The following is a 17905-nucleotide window of genomic DNA, read 5'->3' as shown; positions in this document are numbered from 1 at the left end:
GGGGGGGCGGGGAGCGGGGAGGAAGAAATGTAGCCAACAGGGGACTTGAAAACTTTAAGAACAACTTCTCCCCTTCACCTTTTGCAAAAAAAAAAAAAAAAATCTCAGACACAGATAACAGTATTGTGTTTACCAAAGGGAAAGGAGGGAGGGGGCGGGGCAGAAGAGGGTAAATGGTGATAGAAGGAGACTGCCTTCGGGCAGACAGCACACAATATAATATACAGGTGATGTATTATAGAATTGTACACCTGTAACCTATATAACCTTATTAAACAATGTCACCCCAATACATTCAATAAATAATTTTTTAATTAAAAAAAAAGAATAATTTCTCTCATGGATTTTTGTCTCCGTATTTAGCTGACAATTATTTCTGGTTTTAGCTGACAATTATTTCTGGGATAAGCATTTCTCAAGTACAACAGAAGGCGAGAGTGGGGGAGTGGGAAGGGAGAGCTTAACCAAAAAACTTATATGCATCTATGCATAACCCATGGACACAGACAATAGTGTGGTGAAGGCCTGATGAGGTGCAGGGTGGGGTGGGGGGTGGGGGTCAATGGGGAATAATAGGAGACATCTGTAATACTTTCAACAATAAAGATACATTTTTTAAAAAACTACTTTCCAAAATGCATTGGGGAGGCAAACTTCCAAAAATATGTCCAAGAAATAAAGCCATCTTGGTTATCAGATTGACAGCTGTGGTATTGCAGGCTTAGGTTCAAGGATCCCTTTTCTTACTACATAATGGCTCCAAAGCCATTCACATAACTTTTATTACAGTATACTGTCATAAGAGCTCTATTTTTATCATGAATGTTGCTATTGTTGTTAATCTCTTACTGCGCCTAACTTATAAATTAAACTTTTTCATAGGTATGTATGTATAGGAAAAACATAGCATATATAGGGTCCTGTATTACTCACGGTTTTAGGCATCCACTGGGGGTCTTGGAAAGTATTTCCTGTGAATAAGGAGGGACGGACTATATAATAAACCAAAAATTAACATATAGATCACCCACGTATAGCCAGGGATTTTCTAAACTCATTCCAACCTTCGTCATTGCACAGACATACGTTTGACGTGTTTGTGTTCACTATAAGCACAATTTTCTAATTTTTCGCTCGAATTCTCCATCTATCTACTTAATCCATATACCTGTCCTTTTAAATGCAGCAATATTCCGCTGTTTTGCTAAATGGTTTAACTAGTCATCATGCAGATAGCTGTTTCCACGCATTATAACCTAGTCAAGCATTTTTTCTCTTTTTTATTGAATTTATTGGGGTGACACTGGTTAATAAATTTATATAGGTTTCAGGTGTACAATTCTATAATACCGCATCTGTATATTGTGTTATGTGTTCACCACCCCAATCAAGTCTCCTTCCATCACCATTTTTTTTTCTTCAATCACCATGTATCCCCCATACCCTCTTCTACCTTCCCCATTCCTCTTTCCCTCTGATACTCACCATACTGTTGTCTGTGCCCATGAATTTTATTTTGTTGCTTAATCCCTTTACCTTTTCACCCAGCCCTGCACCACTCCTTCCGACAGCTGCCAGTCTGTTCTCTATCTATGAGTCTGTTTTTATTTTGTTTGTTAGCTTCTTTTGTTCATTATATTCCACATATGAGTGAAATCATATGGTATTTGTCTTTCTCTGACTGGCTTATTTCACTTAATATAATGCTCTCCAGGTCCATCCATGCTGTCACAAAGCATTTTTAAATACATAAATTTTGGTTTTCCTTTTTGAGCTATTTTCTTAGGTTATGATCTGAAAAATGGGATTAACATTTTAAAGACCATATTCAGCTAGGTGATTTTTATTATAAATAGCCAGGTGGGTCTCCAAGGGCGATATTACAAATTTGTAATGTCACCAGAAAAAATATGAGCCTAGCTTTTCTTCATAGTTAACACCGGGCTTTCTGGATTCTATTTATTTGGGGGTAATTTCAAAAGAATGATGTAAAATCCTATAGTTCTTTGAATCTGTCATATGTTTGTTTAATACCCTCTTACTACATCTTTTGAAAAATATGTATTGATCACCTGCTACCTGCCAGGTGCTTAATGTGCCTTATAATTCATTCAATATCCCTGGCTGTCTCATAAAGTAGAAACTACAAATGTTATTTTTACTAAGGAAACTGAGTCTCAAAAGGTTAAATAATGCGCACAAGATTTCAAGGCTACTATTTGATGCTGTCAGGGTTCAACCTCACTATCTACTTCCTGTGGGTCTCCATTACATCATCCTGCCTCAAAATCACAACCTTTAAACATCTGGATAGTTTTTCTTTTCTTCTTAAACATCTTAATAGTTTGCCTTTCCTTCCTTCCTTCCTCCCTCCCTCCCTCCCTCCCTCCCTCCCTCCCTCCCTTCTTTCCTTTTTCTTTTCTTTTTGTTTAGTTTTCCTATTTATTGAAGTATAAAATACACTAAAGTGAGTAAAGTACCTGCATCTTAAAGGCACATACAGCCCAGTGAATTTTTACATACTATTAACAATGTAAGCACCACACAGATCAAGGTACAGAATCTTTTATCAGCTTAGGATCTTTTCTTTTTTTCTTTTCTTTTAATACATAGATTGGCTTTGTGCTTCTCATTCTATATAGGACCTAGTACTGAAGCTACGCAAGTAGGTCCTAAATAAACTCTGTTTAATTGTTGAAGGTCAAAATTAGAAGTGACCTCAGATATTATGTGTTCCCACCTCTTAAACTTCCTCCAGATGTGGAAACTGAAGCCAGAAGGAAAGTGACCTATCCAGGTTCTAACAATTCAGAGCTGTTTCTGCCAAACCATACTGCTCTCACTTCCAATGGCTGGTTGCTCTCCACTCCTTACAGTAAAGACACAGTGAGTGGTGACAAAGAAGGCAGGTACACAGCAGAGAAAGAGGGCTTAGATGAAGATTTTTAAATTGTTATCGTTATCTTTATTTTAAATTAGTCTTGAAGTACCCAAAAGGTCAGACTGATGGAGAGAGGCTCTTTAAACTGACCTGACTATAAAACACTATTTTTTAACCTAGAAGTATCACACTTGCAATAAAATAAGTTTGTCCTTCAGTATAGTCTACTTATGAGCGGGACACTTATTCCAATGATGCACCATTGCTTGTGACTCCTTTGGAATGCCTGCTTTTAAATAAACTTTCAGAGATAATTTGAATGAAACAAATAAACCAATTTTACTTTCATAAACTACAAAATTAGCAACAACAGAATGAAAACTATGTGTGCAGGGAGAACCAAGATGGCGGCATAGGTTAACGCCGGAGTTTGCTGCCTCAAGCAACCACTTCAAAAATACAACTAAAAGACAGAACGGACATCATCCAGAACCACAGGAAGGCTGGCTGAGTGGAAGTTCTACAACTAGGAGGAAAGAGAATAGCATACCGAGACTCAGAGGAGGCGCAGTGCGGAAAATACAAAGGTGCAGAGGTGCGCGCAGAGTGGGCTGGCGGCTGAGGGCGCGGTTGTCTGTTTCAATTGGGAGGGAGTCTCAGATTCTGAGCTCCAGATCTGGGCGAGTCTCTAGGGACCCAGACTCAAACGGGAGAAGTGGGACTGTCTGGCTTCGGTCGGAACTCGAGGGCAGCTTTCTCTCCGAGGCTTGCAGCGGTTGCTGGGACGCTGAGAGGCAGAGCCTCTGGGGATGGGACTGAGAGCAGCCATAACTGCTCGCTCAGCCCACCCTGTTGATCCCCTGGGACACGTCCCACCCAAGCTCTGCACAGAGCCATTTGCCAGATAGCCTCTGGCAAAGGCTAGATTAGCACCTCCCGAGAGGACAGAAGTTCTCTCACTGCAGACACAGCTGATTCTCACAGCCACTTGGCCTGGAGGTCAAATCACCTCTAGTATTACCTACAACAATCAAGGCTTAACTACAACAAGACTGCGCACAAAGACCACTAGGGGGTGCACCAAGAAAGCATAAAAAATGCGGAGACAAAGAAACAGGACGCAAATGTCAGAAATGGAAGATATAGACCTCAAAACGACACTCTTAAGGTCTTTCAATAATTTTCTATAAACTGCCGATAAATGTAGTGAGATCCTCAAGAAATCTAATGAGACCCTCAATGTTGTGATAAAGAACCAACTAGAAATTAAGCATACACGGACTGAAATAACGAATATTATACAGACTCCCAACAGCAGACCAGAGGAGCGCAAGAATCAAGTCAAAGATTTGAAATGCGAAGAAGCAAAAAACACCCAACCAGAAAAGCAAAATGAAAAAAGAATCCGAAGAAAATACGAAGATAGTGTAAGGAGCCTCTGGGACAGCTTCAAGCGTACCAACATCAGAATTATAGGGGTGCCAGAAGATGAGCGAGAGCAAGACATTGAAAACCTATTTGAAGAAATAATGACAGAAAACTTCCCCCACCTGGTGAAAGAAATAGACTTACAGATCCAAGAAGTGCAGAGAACCCCAAACAAAAGGAATCCAAAGAGGACCACACCAAGACACATCATCATTAAAATGCCAAGAGCAAAAGACAAAGAGAGAATCTTAAAAGCAGCAAGAGAAAGAAACTCAGTTACCTACAAGGGAATACCCATACGACTGTCAGCTGATTTCTCAACAGAAACTTTGCAGGCCAGAAGGGTGTGGAAAGAAATATTCAAAGTGATGAATACCAAGAACCTACAACTAAGATTACTTTATCCAGCAAAGCTATTATTCAGAATTGAAGGTCAGATAAAGAGCTTCACAGATAAGGAAAAGCTAAAGGAGTTCATCACCACCAAACCAGGATTATATGAAATGGTGAAAGGTATCCTTTAAGAAGAGGAAGAAGAAGAGAAAGGTAAAGATACAAATTATGAACAACAAATATGCATCTATCAACAAGTGAATAAATAATCTGATGAACAGAATGAACTGGTGATTATAATAGAATCAGGGACATAGAAAGGGAATGGACTGACTATTCTTGGGGGGGGGGGGAGGGGTGTGGGAGATGCGGGAAGAGACTGGACAAAACTCGTGCACCTATGGATGAGGACAGTGGGTGGGGAGTGAGGGCGGAGGGTGGGGCGGGAACTGGGAGGAGAGGAGTTATGGGGTGAAAAAAGAGGAACAAATGTAATAATCTGAACAATAAAGATTTAATTAAAAAAAAAACTATGTGTGCCTTTTAAATCACTAGGGAAAAAAACAATAGCTATCCATATAACAATATCATAGAGAATGTGATTTCGATTTACAGAACCTATCAAATATGGCAATAAATGTGAATGGGTGAAACCTCCCCAACAAAGACAAAGATTCTCAACATTCGAATATATGCTGTTTACAAGACAGGCCTACCCCGGCCTGTGTGGCTTAGAGGTTGAGCTTTGACCTATGAACCAGGAGGTCATGGTTCGATTCCCGGTCAGGGCTTATGCCCAAGTTGCAGGCTTGATCCCCAGTGTGGGGCGTGCAGGAGGCAACCGATCAATGTTTTTCTCAGATCATTGATATTTCTATCTCTCTCTCCCTCTCCCTTCCTCTCTGAAATCAATAAAAATATATTTATTAAAAAATAAAAAGGACAGGTCTAAAACCAAATGACTCAGAAATCTAAATTAAAGGAAGGATAAGTCGTACCTAGAAAACACAAATGAAAAGAAAGTTTGGATGGCAATATTTATATCAAACAAAGCAGAATCTGAGGCAAAAGAACATTTAAGGTGAAGAATATGTGAAAATTTTCAACCTCACTAAAAATTCCACAATGAAAGAACAGTTTAACTTATCAAACTGACAAATATGTTTTAATTATAATATTTTCATCATTAAACATATATCAAAATAGTCACAAACAGACACTACTATTAAGAAGACAATAGAGCCCTGGTTGGGTAGCTCAGATGGTTAGAGTATCATTCTGATACACCAAGGTTGCGGGTTCCATCCCCAGTCAGGGCACCTACAAGAGTCAACCAAAATCAACCAATGAATGCATAAATAAGTGGAACAACAAATGGATGTTTCTCTCTCTCTCTCTCTCTCTCTCTCTCTCTCTCTCTCTCTGAAAACAATAAAAATATATTTAAAAAATAAAAATAAATCATGTTTTAAAATATACTTAATGAATGGCAATGTACTCATCATACAATACTAAGTTAAAAAGGCTATATGCAAGGCATATACAGTAGGACCTCAATCTTACGTATGATATACATGTGAGATATTTTTAAAATTAGAAAAAATATACCAAAGTAACGCTCCAGTGAAATAAGGGGAGCTCTTTAGTTACTTCCAAGATAAATGAAAGGATAGCATGAGGGGGCTTTGTTTACTTAAATGAACTCAGACATCACACTTCCTGACATATAAACTCCATCCCAGGGCACTGGCAGGGGAGTCAGAAAAAACATTTTTGTATTGGATGAGAATTCCGAACCTCTGATCACCTTCAAGCTCTAAAACCCCATGATTTTTAGTGTTTTCTTCCAAGGACTGATTAATGTTTCACTGGGCTACCGTGAACTTTCATTTTTAGTCTATGCTCCCACATCTAAATGAACATATACTACTTTCTTAAGCAGAGTAAGTAAACTAATAAATAAATAAAACAGTAACAGTTCAATCACCCTCTTTGTTCACAAATCTGTCCTATGAAGACACAGATTTACCAACGTTAAAGAAATGAATGTGCAAGTGCTCGAGGATAATTCTGAACAAGTTCCAAACATATTACAAGCGAAGGCAGTCTCATGGAAATAGCCTCCCAAAGTATCTTCATTGAATTAGTTTGCATCCATTTTGATGTATATAGTTTGACATGGTAGGGTATCTTAAAGTTCTACTACTTATGTTAACATGTCATTTGTTTAACAATTTGAAGAAAGAATAGATAAGCTTTTAAAAGAGAGTCTCAAAAGACATGATAATCCTACATACTTAAAATGAGATTTGTACTAGCTATCATGATTAGGAAATTATAGGTCCTAGATCTTTTGGGAAGTTCTCTATCCTTGCACAATATATACCCCAAAAGCTATAATACAAAGAGATAACAGGTGTGAGTAGGTTAGTATTCATAGACCTAAAAGAACCTCAGCAATCATGATGTTCAATTTCCCACCCTCCTAGAAGCCACAATACAAAGAAGGGAAGTGATTGGCCCAAGTTTTTAACTAGCACTTTTTCCTAGCACGGTTATATCTCTGGTCTCTTCTGAATTTTGCCTTCCTGCTGGATCTACATAATGTCGTTTTCACCACCATCCATTTTCTTCTATAATGAACTTTTTACCTCAAAGGAGAAAAGAAAGACAGATTTCTAATGGAGTGGAGGACAGATGATTGAACAGGCAAACCTTTCAACTCTCATTCATCTAACAGAAACATCCTGAGTGCCTCCAAAGTGTCGAGTTCTATGATGGGGCTACAATCCCTGCCCTCAGGGAGCTCACAGATTACCTGTTCCCCAACCATCCACAATTTGGACAGCTATGGGTTATGAGGAGGCATGTGCAGAGTTCCGTGAGCACAGAGGGAAAAAGCATCTAATCAGATTAGGCTAATCAGACTCACACCGGAAATACAGGTAGGCATGCAGATGAGGGAATAAATGGGAGATAGGAAAGTAGCATTCTAGGAGTGAAAAAGCACAGACATGTGAAATATGACAAAGTTTGGGACCTGCAAGGAGCTCAACCATGGCTGGATTCCAGATGCCATGGGAAAGTGGAAGGTGCTGGAGAAGGCTGGGGACCTCCACTGAGTGAAAGAATCATGTCCTAAAGGAATTTCAGCGAGAAACTGAAATGATCATATTTCTGATTTAATTGCTCACTGTTGAGGGGGAAAGGTGAAAACCCAGATGTGGAACAAACCAGAAGGCTCCAGAAGTTCCCCAGCTGAGAACTGGGGGCTGGTGCTAGACGAGGGACAGCTTTAAGAAAAATCTAGACATGGAATCCAGACTTGGTGATCATTTCCACATGGGGTGAGGGAAGGGGAGGAATCTATTCAAAGTTTCAAGTTTCTTCTTTTTCAAAAAACATTTTGAATCAGTTACACACTCATGTCACAATAACAAAATGGCCCTGTCCTCAGACTTTAAATTTCAAGAAATACTAAATTCTGACAATGAAAAGGGAAGCGGAGGCAATGAGTTGCTTGAGAAACTAAGAAGAACAGAACAGACCTGTTGACAAGTCACAGAATAATACAGTAGTTATGAGGCCAGATGAACTTGGGTTCAAATCTCAGCCTGGCCACTTGAAACTCTGACAAGTTATCCTTTATAAATCTCAGTTTCCTCATTTCTAAAATGAGGATAATGATGAGACCTACCTAAGGAGGTGAATCAGGAAATTGAAAGTGCAAAATGCAGCACCTAATACAATGAGTACTCATTAAATTATCATCTATACCAGTGATGGCAAACCTTTTGAGCTGGGCGTGTCAGCATTTTGAAAAACCCTAATTAACTCTGGTGCCGTGTCACATATAGAAATTTTTTGATCTTTGCAACCATAGTAAAGCAAAGATTTATATGTTTGATATTTATTTTATATATTTAAATGCAATTTAACAAGGAAAAATCAACCAAAACAATGAGTTCGCATGTCACCTCTGACACGAGTGTCATAGGTTCGCCATCACTGATCTATACTAATAAATGGGTAATATGCTAATTAGACTGGATAGACTGGACAAAGCCACAGTGGCGGGGCTGAGGCACAGGCAGTTAGGGAAGATCAGGCAGGCAGGGGAGAGCGGTTAGGGGCGATTAGGCCAGCAGGGGAGCAGTTAGGAGCATCAGGCAGGCAGGCAGGCAGAGGGGTTAGGGGCGATTAGGCAGGCAGGCAGGTGAGTGTTTAGGAGCCAGCAGTCCTGGATTGTGAGAGGGATGTCCAAACCTGCAGTTGGACACCCCCTGAGAAGTCCTGAATTGGAGAGGGTTCAGGCCAGGCGGAGGGAACCACGCCCCCCGTGCATGAATTTTGTGCATCGGGCCTCTAGTATTATATAGACAGAGGAGTTCCTATGGCTTTGAAAATAATAAGCTTTTAATTTAAAATATTAGCTTTTATTGTTAAGATATCCCAAGTTCTAGGTATTGGGACAAAGAGAGCCTCAACACCCTAGTAGGGGTAGCAGTTGTTCTAAAGCTATTGTCAGATGCTCCTTCTCAGTTTTGTGAGAATCAACAAGTAACCTTTACAGTCAAAGAAAGGAGTTTCTTATCTTAAGTCCTGCCATTTTGACTTGCATGACTTGCAATTCCCCAGGAGACCACTATCTTAAGTTTCGATTTTCTAGAAGCGGAGGTTTCATTTTGCCAAACCTCCAATGTCAATCCCTCCCCAGCCTATGAATTAACCAATTACGCTAGAATATGAACCCAAGCTCTGACCAATCAAATCAGAGTGAGGGGCAGACAGCATCAGAGATAAAATCCAAGTGGACTTCCATTTCAGTGTGCTTGCTTACCAGACCTTTTGTTGGCTGTGCACCCTTCTGCAGAAGTAAAGACATTTGCCTTGCAGTCTGGCTCCCAAGTATCCTTTACCAGGACCCCCGGTTCTGGGGCTCACTGTCTTTATAACAGTTTCAAGCATGGTCATCAGAAGAAGCAGAGGTCCTCACCTGGGGGCTGTGAGATGCCCCCACATCCAAAATCTATCAGAAGAACTCTGGGAATTAGGGCTTAAATGACGATGACACAGTAACAAAAATCTTTTAGGTAAAAGGAGAGGAATTATCTATTCTATATTTTGAATTGATAAGCAGAGAAACTCAATACTATGGAAAAAAAAGTTGTAAAAATATTCTGAAAACCTTGAGGCCTTGGTACTTTTGACAGAGGTGATAAGGGGACAACTAGTCCAGATTCTAGGAAAACCCTGGTAGTATAAAGAAATGTATAAAGAAGCCATTGCTTTAGTTAAGCCAGTAACATGTGTAACTTTCATCCTAGGATTTCCTAGGGAAGTCAGCAGGAACAATAACAACACTTTTTACTGCAGTTTTGTAAGAAGGAGGCTATTGGTATTTTGGCAAATGTTTAACAACTAGCTCTCCCAGGAAAACACTGCATGTATACCTACCTATATCTTGTGCACAGTTCCTTGTAAGTTTTATTAATATAAAATATTACTACACAACTTTTAAAATAAAAATAAAATACACACTGTTCTTTATTCTAACTTCAATATGGCTGATGATTCATTCATTAATTTTTGCCAAATTCTTGCGTCTGTAGAAAACCTATGGTTGACCAATGAGTGTAGTTCCAACACAAATGCTTGATGTTTTATTTTACATTAAGAGTAAGACAACACATCACTTGCTTATCAATGGCAGCAGTGAATTTTTTTTTTTTTACTGAGTCAGATAATTGTTTTTGAATATTAGAAGAATATCTCCACAGCTTTTTGTGCTATTCATGTTGTAATGCTACAGACAGGAGACACCACTAAATTCAATCGGCAATTGTCTTCATTTTCTTAGATCTAGAAAACAAAACAATAAATCATATCCTGACATATAGTCAATACTCCCATGAAGTACATAGTCCAACGTGCCCAATTTCAAGCTACAACATGACGACCACTGAAGAAATACGCAGTAGCATACTGTAACATTGTCATCTAGTACTTCTACCATTGTACCTCATTGTTGCACATGCACAAACGCTTTCTCAATTTCTTCATCCAGGTCATCAGTAAAAATGTGCCCCTTTTTGGTGGACTTCATAAAACATGATGGTTGTTTTACTATTTGGGAATCACATATATCCATGCTGAGATGTTTGGAATTCCAAGGATTATCTTTATTATACTTGGCTACCATTCTAAGACATGACCTCACTCAGTGGTGTACTTGAGCCAGCTCCTGTTGACTCACAAGAGATAATTATTAAATGTTTAGGAAGTTTTGCAAGCTGGATGCTAAAAGTAAATTATATAATGGTATAATTAAATTATATTTAAAAGTGAAAAACAAAAATATTAAATATTCAAGATTCATCACTTCCTCTTGATTTTACTGTCTTTTATTTACTACTAGAGGCCCAATGCACAAAATTCGTGCAAGGGGCTTGACCCCCACCTCCATGGCTTCGTCCAGAAGGTCATGTAGAAGGACGTCCGGTCTAATTAGCATACTGTGCTTTTATTATTATAGATTACCTATGTTTTTGAAGTTATTCTAAATACATGAAATTAGTAGCATATATCAGTGTGGGAGGGATGTAAAAAGAACTGAAGTATTCTAAAGTCCTTGTATTGTCCAGGGAATGATAAAAGTACCAATTTGTATTAGTCTTTAAGAAGTCAAACAAGAGTGTTGTACGCTTTCTAAGGTAGCCACTAAAAGAATGTGTAACTAAAGAACGCAATAGAAAAAAAAAGGAAAGTTTTGAAATACTTAATTAAAAATAAGGCAAGAAAGGAGAGAAAAATGTACAAGAACAGGTGGGACAAAGAGAAATCAAACAGTAAGATGGTAGATTGAAACCCAAATAGATTTCATTAAAGGCAAACACACTAAATGATCCAATTAAAAGCCAAAGGCTGACAAAGTAAATACACATTAAAATGTAACTATACTGCCTGCTCCTAAGAGACGTAATTTAAATACAAGGATACAGAATGTTGACACTAATGGGATTTTTTTTTAAAAAAAGATATACTGTGCAAAAACTAACAGCTGTAAGAGCTATGTTAATCAAAGTAGACTTTAAGAGAAAAACTATTTCACCAACTAATATAATAAAATAGCCTCGAAATCTATAAATCAAAAAGTGAAGGAATGAAAGAGAGAAATAACCATAAGCAAAAATCCATAATCATAATGAGATTTTAACATACTTCTCTCGGGAGTTAATAGAATAAACAGAAGAAAAAAATCATTTTCCTATCCTTTTAATTTTAACCTCTTTATAGCCTTAATTTAGTCCATTATAAGGAGCATAATGTTGGTGTGACACATTTTTTAATTGAACACCACTATTAACACTCTTAAACACTATCCCCAACAACTGTAGAATATGCGTCATTTTCTGGAGTAAATAGACTGTTTATAGCAATTGACTACTACATGCTGTGCCAGAAAGCATGTCTCAACAAACCTATAAAGATTGAAATTACATTGAGTGGATTCACTAATCACAGTAACCAGAAATCAGTAACAGAAAGAACTGGAAAATCCCCAGGTGTTTGGATATGAACCAATAAACTTTTAAATAATTCATGAATAAAAAACTCTACTTAGAACTAAATGATAATGAAAATATAAATCCTTCCAGGGGAAAACCTCTAAGGCAAGAAGGGTCTTTTGATCCATCCACTGAAAGTGATGGGTATCTGCTCCCCTTCAAGGCTATGCTGGCCAGAGGTATCTGCCATTTTTACTAATCCTATATAATAAAAGGCTAATATGCAAATTGTCCCCTTTGAGAGTTCAACTGACCAGGAGTTTGATTGACCAGGAGTTTGACCGCTCAGTATGATGTGTGGTGACCACCAGGGGGTGGTGTGGAACGAAGGAAGGAAGGAAGGTCCTGGCCAGCAGCCAGCAGCCAGGGGAAGGAAGGCCGATTGACCCCGATTGCCGGCCAGGCCTAGGGAGCCTACCCGTGCATGAATTTCGTGCACTGGGCCTCTAGTGGGCATATATTGAGCCTATGCCTAAAAAGGGGCCTCCACCCCATCCTAGATCTAAGAGGTCATTTGAGGCAAATAAATATCTTGAATCTGGACCCTGTACAGCCACCCCCATGGAACACAGAACCTTCTATTTTACAGTGAGAGATGATGTAGCTAATTATGTGCTGAAGACCCTTCATCCTTCCTTCCAGTGCCTAGCATTACTCTCCCATTTGTAGAATGGCCACCCCCATCTAGACTATTTGAACCACCCACTCAATAGTATTGATGTTCTGTAGATGCCACTCTGGTTCCTATGACCCTTACCCTAAAGCAGTGGTTCTCAACCTTCTGGCCCTTTAAATACAGTTCCTCATGTTGTGACCCAACCATAAAATTATTTTCGTTGCTACTTCATAACTGTAATGTTGCTACTGTTATGAATCGTAATGTAAATATCTGATATGCAGGATGGTCTTAGGCGACCCCTGTGAAAGGGTCGTTCGACCACCAAAGGGGTCGCGACCCACAGGTTGAGAACCGCTGCAGGGACTGTTATCTTGAAAAGGGATCTGCCTTGTGATGTTGGAAATTACACCTACACCCAAATCATACATAAAAAACACAAATGCACAAAAGCCACCGAAATATTCTGGCTTGAAAAAAAATTTCTTATTCGCTACAAACGAATATCTCCTCATGCTATAGTTTCCTACTGAATTGCTTGCATGCTTTATAATGTATTTCCTGTAGCCCATATAAATCATAAAGTGTTTAGAATATTATAACAAATATAATACTCAAAACACAATTTAAAGTTTTTAAACATCCAACAGTATATTAATTGGAGTAATTAACACTAAAGGCTATAGGGCATCCCCCCAAATCTCAACAAAGGTTGAGTTTTCTTTTGAATCACCATCTAATATGGTTAATGGGGGGTACTCTCCTCCAAACAGTGACTCAGGGAACCAGGCAACTCCCATTTTCTTGCTTCACTGCCATCTGGTATCACCTAGCTAGCAACAGAAGAGGAGCACACAGGGAAGTCAGAGCAGATCCTTAACCTCTCAGCCTGGAAGTGACACACATCTGTTATGCTCACATTTCATTGGCCAGAACCAGTCACGTGACCCTACCTACCTGCAAAGGGTCTGACAAATATGATCTTCCCAGTGATCAGGAGGAAAGTGAAATGGTTTGTTTAACACATAACACTGTCTCCACCTCAAAAAGAGATCAAACCTCATAGTCTGTTAAGGAGGAAGGAAAGGAAGCAGCATTCATTGATTTGGGATACCAAGCTCAATGCTAAGAACTTTGCACACACTGTTTAAACAGAAAGAAAACTTATGAACCAGATGCCATGATCCCCATTTTGCAAATGAAGAAACTGAAGCATAGAATCATTAAACAAGTACCTAAGGAGTTGAACCCAGGTTCATCTGACTCCAAGGCCTGCATTTCTTTTCGTAACTGTCTCAGCTTGCTCCGAGCGTAGCCAATAGCCCGCTCGAATTGCCTCTTCAAACCGTGGCTCCCACACCACACTTACTGAATAAGAATGTCCAGGGCATAGAAACCCTGGGTGTTAAAAGTAAATTATATAATGGTATAATTAAGTTATATTTAAAAGTGGAAAACAAAAATATTAAATATTCAAGATTCATCACTTCCTCTTGAATTTACTGTCTTTTATTTACTATTATCTATGTTCTTGAAGTTATTCTAAATACATGAAAACAGCAGCATATCCGAGTGTGGGAAGGGTGTAAAAAGAACTGAAGTGTTCTAAAGTCCTTGTATTGTCCAGGGAATGATAAAAGTACCAATTTGTATTAGTCATTAAGAAGTCAAACATGAGTGTTGTACACTTTCTAAGGTAGCCACTAAAAGGGGATTTTCCTAGGGGATTTTCTACTATACTTGATCTTGCTCTCTCTGGACTATGCCAGTGAAATTCTAAATTATTCCTTTCGAGAAAGAAGAAAAAAATGTATGAAAAACAGATAAGATTCAGTCGATTTAAGAGAGGGTCCTTGTGGCAGACTGAAAATCCTCAGACCAAGGAGTTAGAAGGTGTGGACATTGGTCCTAGGTCATTAACCTCCTCGTGACCTCAGGGTGTCGCTGACCCTCCCTGAATCTGTTTCACAGGAAGATGACATTTTTTCCACTGGAAGATGTTAGCATCAGGCGAAATGATCTCTAAATCCCCTTCGGCTCTAGATAAGGTGAGACTTGTAAAGAGACGTAATAAAACAAATACAGAATGAAGGAAGAAGCAATGGTAACATCCTATCTAATAAAAGCCTAATATGCTAAGTGCCTGACCGTTCGACCAGTCACTATGACATGCACTGACCACCAGGGGGCAGAGGCTCCGACCAGTAGGTTAGCTTGCTGCTGGGGTCCGGCTGACCAGGACTGGGTGAGATGGGCCGGATACGCCCTGGATCCCTCCCGTGACCCCTCCCTGACCCTGATTGTGCACCGGTGGGGTTTCTTGGCCTGGCCTGCACCCTCTCGCAACCCGGGATCCCTCGGGGGATGTCAGAGAGCCGATTTTGGCCTGATCTCCACAGGCCAAGCTGAGGGACCCCACTGGTGCACGAATTCGTGCACCAGGACTCTGGTTTAAAATAATAGCTAATCCCAACAAGGTTTTTGCAGGTATAGACAAGCTTCTTCTAAAACATATGTGGAAAGGCAAAAGACCTAAAGTAGCTGAAACAATTTTGAGAAAGAAGAATACAATTAGAGGAATCACAATACACAATTTTAAGACTTACTGTATAACTACAGTAATCAAGACCATGTGCTATTGGCAGAGGAATAGACACACAGCTCAACAGAACATATTTAAGACCCCAGAAACAGCTCTACATAAATATGGCTAGCAGAAAATTACAAAAACAGCTAAATGGAAGGATAGTGTTTCTAACAAATGGTGTTGGAATTATCTATATGCTTTCTTTATGCAAAAAGAAATTAATCTCAACCTTACACCTTAAACAAATACTAAGTCAAAATGGACCCATTTGTACATCTCAATGTAAAATGCTAAAATATAAATCTTTTAGGGAAAAACAGGAAACATAACACCAAAATCATGATCAATAAGAGAAAAAATAAATTAAAATTCTTTCCTCTGCAAAAGATCATGTGAAAAAGATGAAAAGACAAAGCCACAAGAAGGGAGAAAATATGTGCAAATGACATATCTGACAAAGGATTTGTATTCTGAACATATACAGAACATTCTCAACTCAACTGTAAGAACACAAAGAATCCAATTTTTAAAATGGGCAAAAGGCGCTAACAGACCTTCACCAAAGAGAATATATGGATTGCCAGTAAGTACATGAAGAGATGTGCAATATCACTAACCATCAGGGAAATACAAATTAAAGCCACAGTAGAATAGGGGGCCACTTCACATCTATTAGGACAGTGATAACACCAAATTCTGGCAAGGATGTAGAGAAAGCGCTCTCTCATCCGTTCCTGGTGGAAATGTAAAGTGGTACAGCCACCAGAGAAAAACAGTTTGAGTTAAGTATACACTTTAACATACGACTCAGCAATCACGATTTTTATGTATTTACACTTGAGAAGTAAAAACATGCTCACACAAAATGCCCATGAATTTTCAGAGCAGTTTATTTGTAAGGTCCAAAAAACTGACAGCAACCCAGAGGTCTTTCAGGGAGTAAGTGGATTAAGAAGCTGTGGTTAAACCCATACAATGGAATAGTAACCAGTAATAAAAAAACTACTGGTGCATGAACAGGATGGATGGATCTCAAGGTCACTGCACCGAGTGAAAAAGACCAATCTAAAAAGGTGTGATTCCAATGGTGGGACATTCTCAAAATGTGATGAACAGACCCGTGGTTGCTAGGGATGGAGGGAGGGTGCAACTATAAAGGAACAGTCTCTGTAAAAATGGACCAATTCTGTATCCTAACTGTGGTGGCGGTGGTTACACAGATCCAGACATGTAATAAAATTTATAGAACTAGACACACATACACATGAACATACAAAAGAAAGCATAACAAACTGGTGAGATCTGGACAAGCTCTATAGTTCAGCGAATAGTGTAGTACCAACATTAATTTCCTGTTTTTGAAAAAGTATTTTAATTATGGAAGATGTTTTCATTGGAGGCAGCTGGCAGAAGGGCAATGGGAACTCTCTGCACTATGTTTTCAACTTCCTGTGAATCTAAATGATTTCTAAATAAAAAGTAAAAAATAGCTACTATTTGTTGAGTACTCTCTATGTAGCCATGTTGTTATGAGAACTATATATGTATATCACAGCCTATTAAATGCTTAAATCTTTGCGGTAGATACTGCATTCATCATATTTTACAGATGAGGAAACAGTTTCAGAAAAGTTAAGGAATTTGGGCAAGGACCTGGTTGAAAAGTATTAAGAACAAGAACACAAAACACAAAGTAAAACGCACACTGCATGCAAAGGCCCGGAGTGATCTTTACGAAAGCGCACCTTCCGTGTTGGTCAGTGGATTTCTAAAAGACCGAGGAGAAGCTGCAGAAGGCAAGGAGCATTTTCAAAGGAAATTAGAATCGGTCAGAGCCACTGGGGTTATTCAATCTAGAGGAAATCAAGAAGTGGCTGAATGACCAATTACAAAGGCTTCTGAGAGTGTCCAGAGGATACAGGGCAAATGGAAGGAGACTTAAATTGGAAGGGGAAAAATGGGAGGGGGGGAGGTTAGTTTGACATTAAAAAAATCTTTTCCTGACCATCTGAGGAGGGATAAAGCTAAAACAGATAAGAGGGCAGTTGACTTTTCTGGGACCTTCAAGGAGAAAAATGAAACTGACAGTTCATTCTACAGAAAATTAAACCTGCATGGACAGTGCAGGCTGCCTGGTGCAGGCCCCATAGAGGGCACATCATACTAATGACCTGTTCTAATCAGCTAATTATAAAGTAGGTGTGGCCATTCATTCCCACTTTATAGATAAGGAAACTGAGCTTCCGAGAGGCCCTCCAGCTGTCCAGGGAGGAACATGTGAGGTTCAACCCCGGTTTCTTTGCCTTCATAGCCCAGACCTGTCCACACACACTGCAAGCTTGGAGACTTAAGGACTTGGGGAGCCCCTGGCTGCTAGCATAAAACTGAATCAAATAATCAGTTATGGTCCCTTCCAGCTGCAAAATTATCTATCCCTCAAAATGCGACTAGCCTGATTTCCCATCAGCTCCATCTCTCTCCAGCTCTTCTTT

General features: G+C 39.3%; 1 protein-coding gene across 2 annotated transcripts in view; it reads right to left on the bottom strand.

The window, feature by feature from the left end:
• CSGALNACT1 (chondroitin sulfate N-acetylgalactosaminyltransferase 1) overlaps positions 1-17905 on the bottom strand; it is a 300121-nt gene that overhangs the window by 168295 nt on the left and 113921 nt on the right. Inside the window, exon 3 of one of the 2 annotated variants that reach the window (XM_081085041.1) lies at positions 934-971. The exons of the other annotated variant lie outside the window; for it this stretch is intronic. The gene's annotated coding sequence lies outside the window, so the exon portion shown is untranslated. The remainder of the gene's footprint in view (positions 1-933; positions 972-17905) is intronic. 2 annotated transcript variants of the gene reach the window in all.

This window comes from Myotis nattereri (genome assembly GCF_964212035.1).
Source record: "Myotis nattereri genome assembly, chromosome: 2".
Classification (NCBI taxonomy): Eukaryota; Metazoa; Chordata; class Mammalia; order Chiroptera; family Vespertilionidae; genus Myotis; species Myotis nattereri.
The sequence above is the reverse complement of the archived record's forward strand: the minus strand, read 5'-3'. Positions and strand labels throughout refer to the sequence as shown.